A 5,510-nucleotide genomic window follows, 5' to 3' on the forward strand; every position below is an offset into this window, starting at 1 on the left:
TAGCTCTGTGTCGCCAGGGAGAGCTTAAATATTGCCATTAAAAAATTCCAGCCTTGCATCATCTCCTCAGACACGCAGGAAGAAACCTTTGCAATTAGATTCCCCGTGCACTGGCAGGAGGGCAGGAGTTCTTCCTTTTTTCCCCTTTCTGTGATGATGATGTTCTGTGATTTTAGGGCAGCAGGGAAAAAAGAGAAAAAAAAAAAAGAAGCCTGTTTGATTTTCCTCATTATGTTAAGCCTGGTTTTACTTTCTGATTGCCAAAGCATGATAAATGGAACAAAGATTACCTAGAGATTTTCAAAGATTTGCTTTCAATTTGATTTTTCCTGAGCCTCATTAAGCCTGCAGGTTTTATCTACACTTTGTTCTTACAGTGGAATGACATGACCATATATTTAATAGCCATATTTTTTTTCTGTTGAAATTAAAACCAGATAGAGGCTTCTCATGCTTTGCTTTCAAAGCCTATTTTAAAAAATATTGATCATGTGTGTGTTGTTTTCCTTTCCCTCTGACACTGCTGGCTCTGTAAAGGACGTTCACCAGGGAAATGCTTTCAGTCCTGGATCTCTGGGCATTACTGGGTGCAGTTTTGTGGATTAAGGAACATATTTTGGAAGGTATAATGTATAGATAAAAGAAAAACGTGGCTTTCAACAGAGAGGCAGACAAGAAAAATAAGATATTAAAGCAGGAGCTCTATGATTAGGGGGTACAGAGGAGCTTAGATAAGATAAGATAATCTATGATGTGCCCATGTGCATCTTTCAGGAGAAAAATTCCATTGGAAGAGCTCATCCTCCATGATTTTAAGAGAAACGGCCAAAAATCATCTTGTGGCTGAGAGTCCTGTGTGCTGCTGTCTAGGAGAAGTTTGGAAAAGGTTGGCAGGGGCTGGGCATGAAGGACAATATGGGACACACCCACACAAAGCCACCCTGACATTCCTGATGGTGTTCCTTCTGACATTCCTGATGGTGTTCCTTCTGACATTCCTGATGGTGTTCCTTCTGCCGGAGCCGGGAGAACGGACCCACCTCCTGTGTGTTCCAGGTGAGCATCTTCCTCTTTCTGTGCCCATCCGTGAGCCCACAGAGGTTTTGGGGCAGCTTGAAGATGTGATGAAAAGGTGTCCTTGTACCTGGTGTGGGAAACAGCTTCTTCACGTGCTTGGGGACGGTGTGACAGTGCAGGAGCTGGCTGTGTCCTCCGAGTCCCTGGGGAAGGGGCTGGAGATAAAAAACACAAGAAAAGTTGCTCTGTTGATGCCCTGCCTTGTCACAGGAATAGGAAACATGAATGCACAGAGTGGGGTGAGGACAGACCATCCTTAGGGTGCCACTACACCACTACACCAACCCCAGTGAAGCCCTTTATTCCCAGACCAGCCCAGACCCGTCTCCAAGACTCAAGGTGCTTCTTGTGATGTTCTGCTCCAGGGCCTCTGCTTGAACTGGAAAGCAGCTCTTTTGCGAAGGTTTTGTGTACTCAACAAGCTATAATAATAATAATAATAATAATAATAATAATAATAATAATAATAATGAACTGCCTTTCTATTTATAAGTGAGAACAGCATCGAGGAGCTCAACTCATGTGGCCACCACGGCCCCAGTGCTCCCTCACCCTCTGCCATGGAGCTGTTCACAGCCCTGCCAGAGCCCCATCCTGCAAGGGAAAGGGCATTTCCCAGGGTTCTTTCCTTTGGATACACACACACACATGGTTTTTCTCCTCTTGTTTATAAGGGAATGTTTTCTTTTTAAAAACAGGGATTGTTTTTGTAGCAGCTCCTACCCTGCCTCCTAAACCAAACATTTCCCAAGCACTCAGTGTCTCAGATGATGTTATGGTTACTGGAACGCCAGTGGGAATATCCAAAATGTATTTCTTGGTGGAGCCTGGGGATTTTGTGCTGCCTGGCTCCAGATGTGACTCCGATGGGTCCTTCTGGCTGAGCCAGCTGGACGTGGCCAGCGTTGGGGCTCAGCTGGAGAAGGATTTCTGTTTATGTGCTGTAGCCCAAGGGCAGCTCTCACCACCCTCTGCTTCCACTGGCTCAGCTCAGGCTGAGGCTCAGGGCAGGATGAAGCTGCCTTTACTGGTTCCAGTCTGGCAGGAACTGGACATGTGCTGCTGGTTCTGATTCTACCCAGTGTTGCCTCTGCTCCCCTTCCCACAACTTTGGACTCTGTACCTGCACTTCTGGGAGAGGCTGGAGAGAGTTTTCCCTCTGGAACACCCTCTCACTATCTCTGCTAGATACAGGATGCCAGATTTGATTAAAATGCTCTGATCTGTTCTGACAAATCCTCTGTTCCTAAGTAGATAATAACCGGAAAATCTTCCTAAATAAATCCTGGGTTCGGATCTGTGCCCACACTTGTTATTCTTTTCGTATCAATTAAATGCTTCCTCTTGCCCTGAACTGGGAGCATCCTCAGCCCCTCGAAGGAGAGAGGAGGCACAGATTTATGGCTGCTGAAGGACCAGGTGGAGTGTTAAGACCGTAAAAAATGAGAGTCTGATTTGACAGCACTGAGGCACAAGTGACCAGAAACACCTTGGCTGAGCAGGGATTAAGGGTTGCAGATATCTGTCATCCCAAACTGCAGAGAAAAGTGCTGGGCTACCTTTCCATCATACAGAATCATGGAATGGTTTGGGTTGGAAGGGACTTTAAGGGTCATCTAGTTCCAAGCCCCCTGGCATGGGCATGCCAATGAAGGTGGCACCTGGAGGAGAGAAAGGAATATATTGGAATAACACCTGTTTACTTCTCCTCTCTCTTTCTTCAGTATCATCAATATACTTGATCCTGAGATGTCCCTTGGGCAAAGGGGAGTCCTGGGAACCGTTTGCTCCCAAACCTGGAGCAAGTCTTTGCACGTACTGAACAAACGGAGTTTCACCGTGAAAGAAGTGCCATCCCTGCCGGTGGTGGCTGCTGCACTCCTGTGGCTGCCAGCCACTTCCACATCAGCCATGATCCAGCTTTTTGACCTCTCCTCCCATCCGTGAATCCTCGGCGTGGATGCAAAGCCTTCGGACGGCAGCGCTGAGCTGCAGAACAAGGGGTCCGGCTCGTAAAATTTGAGAAAAAAAAAAAAAAGAAAGAAAAAACAAAAAAACAACCCCCAAAACAACCCTAGAGATGCAAATCTGTGGGTTGGCCAGTTTTTGGGAAGGGATGCAGGGATGCTCGGCGCGTGCACCGCCCGGTGTCACCAGGAGGTGGCACAGCTCGAGCGGGGATGTCGCGCCGGGTCCCGCATCCCAGGCTGGACCCGCATCCCGGGCTGGACCCGCATCCCGGGCTGGCCCCGCATCCCGGCACCCCCCAAAAAGCGAGCGGCGGGATCCGTCGGTTCCAGGAAAGAGGAGAAGAGCGTCTCGCGTCTCCTTTCTCGGAAAGCCATTGTGCAAAACCCTCGCGCGTGGAAAACAAACGGACAAAAAAAACCCAAAAAGAGGCACGAACTCCGCGTTTGATTTGGAGAGAAGGCAAAAATGAGCCCTGCTTTGAGAGCACGCAGGTGTCGGGACACCCACTGCCTGTGTCCCTGTGGCCTTTCCGCACTAGCAGAGCCTCCACTGACTCCTGTTTCCCCCCTCCCCGGTGCCCTCATTCCCTGCTCCAAATCCCAGCAGTCTGTTCCTTAAGGAAACAACATTCGTGGCTTGTAGCACATTAACAGCTCGCAGAGGTTTGTCCTGCAAAAGCAGATCCAGCAGCAGCAGCACAAAACCAGGAGGGCTCCGTGGAGCAGAGAGGACAAGGTGTCTTGTGGCCTCTGAGAATCCCATCCACAGGTCTCCATCTCCAGATTCCTACATGGGAACAAAAATCATTTTCCCCACAGGACATGTTTAACCCCTGCTCTGTGGGCACCTGAGTCTGAGGTGAAACACCTGGAAATGGCAAATCACCATTTTTGTCCTCAACGATGGCAATTTTCCTTTCCTAGAAAAGGCAGAACAGGGGCTGCAGAAGGAAGAGATCAGCCATCAACAATTGGACTTGATGATCTCAGAGGCCTTTTCCAACCTTAATGATTCTGTGATTACAGAGCAGAAGTGTTTGTTTTGAACGAAGCATTTGACCTGCAGCCCTCCTGCTGGAAACATTGCACTTCAAGAAAGTTATGGTTTATATTTCATTTGAAATAAAAATGATTTTGAAATGCATGCTGTTGTTGGTAAAACAGAATCCCAGAATGGTTTGGGTTGGAAAGGACATTAAAGATCATTTTTTTCCAACCCCTGCCATGTGCAGGGACACCTTCCACCAGATCAAGCAGAGCCACATCCAGCCTGGCCTTGGCCACTTGGCCAACATGGACCAGGCCACTTGGCCCACACCCAGTTTGTAACAAAAGAAAAAAGTGATTTCTTCCCAATAAATAAATTTTTATTTCCCAAGAAATAAATTTCTTCCCAGTTTTTCCTTTTTAGGTTTACATGCCCAAAGTTAACTGAAATAGTTGACAGTGAGTTAATGGGGTCCCGAGAGAGCTGCAACCCAGCACCTCCTTTGGCTGCTTTTTGGGGTCCTTTGGGAGAACAGGACAAGTGACAAGTGACCACTGTCCCTTCCCAAGGTGCTGCCCAGCTCCGGGGTCCCTAAGCTGGAAGGGTTTAGCAGCTCCCCAGGGGTGCCTTTTTCTTGCATGAGTTTCTCCAGGTGCTTTTTAAAGCCAGCTCAACTTTTATCTTTCCTCATGGGTGCAGTAACTTCATGTCCTGCCCTCCCATCTCAGGCTGGAGGGGTTGGTGCAGGACACCCCTGTGAAGGTGTCCAGGGGGACATGGAGCTGCTGCTCTCCAACCCTCCCACTCACAGTCCCCATCTGTTTTCCCTGTACTTGCTGCAGCATCTTCCAGGAAAGCGCCAGGACAGGGACAGATGTTCTGCAAATGCAAGAAATCAGATGTGGGGGATGTTGTGCAATAATTTACTCACCGGAGCACATTTTTCCTTCTCAGTCCCTCGTGAGAGTCAATCACAGATCCCCCTGTGAAATGTGGTGCAGGCCTGTGACATGAGGTTGGCAGGAGGCTTCTCTCCTGTCCGCAGAGGGAAACAAACAGCAGTTTCAAGCTCAGTTATTTTTCAAATTAAAGCAAAAAAAACCCCCAAAAAACAACAAACCAACAAAAAAAAATCCCCTCTTACTTCTTTCTGTTGTTCTTTCTGAATTCCTGCTTAGCATCCTGAGAACCCTTTGGAGGATTTGCATGTAGAACAAGGAATGAATTTCTGACAATGAGGCCAAAGAAAACTGAGATCTGTGGGTGGAGGAAGCTGCAGCCCGTGCCAGCAGCCAGTGCCAGCAAGGAGGTGTCCTCAGCTGCCCAAGGTGAGGCTGAGCACTGCCTCAAATCCTCCCCTCGTCCTGGGGCACTTGATTAATCAACTAATTAATTAATTAAATAATGTTTGATGAGATTTGGAACATAAGATAGATAGATAGAGGGATAGATAGATGGATGGATGGATAGATAGA

General features: G+C 47.9%; 1 long non-coding RNA gene across 1 annotated transcript; it reads left to right on the forward strand.

The window, feature by feature from the left end:
• The first annotated feature begins 989 nt into the window (after nt 1-989).
• On the forward strand, nt 990-3,465 carry LOC113971645. Its single transcript, XR_003535619.1, has 2 exons — nt 990-1,056; nt 2,802-3,465. It is a non-coding gene; the product is annotated as an uncharacterized LOC113971645 (long non-coding RNA).
• Nucleotides 3,466-5,510: the final 2,045 nt, after the last annotated feature.

This window comes from Neopelma chrysocephalum, unplaced genomic scaffold (assembly GCF_003984885.1).
Source record: "Neopelma chrysocephalum unplaced genomic scaffold, ASM398488v2 Primary Assembly neopelma1_84, whole genome shotgun sequence".
Classification (NCBI taxonomy): Eukaryota; Metazoa; Chordata; class Aves; order Passeriformes; family Pipridae; genus Neopelma; species Neopelma chrysocephalum.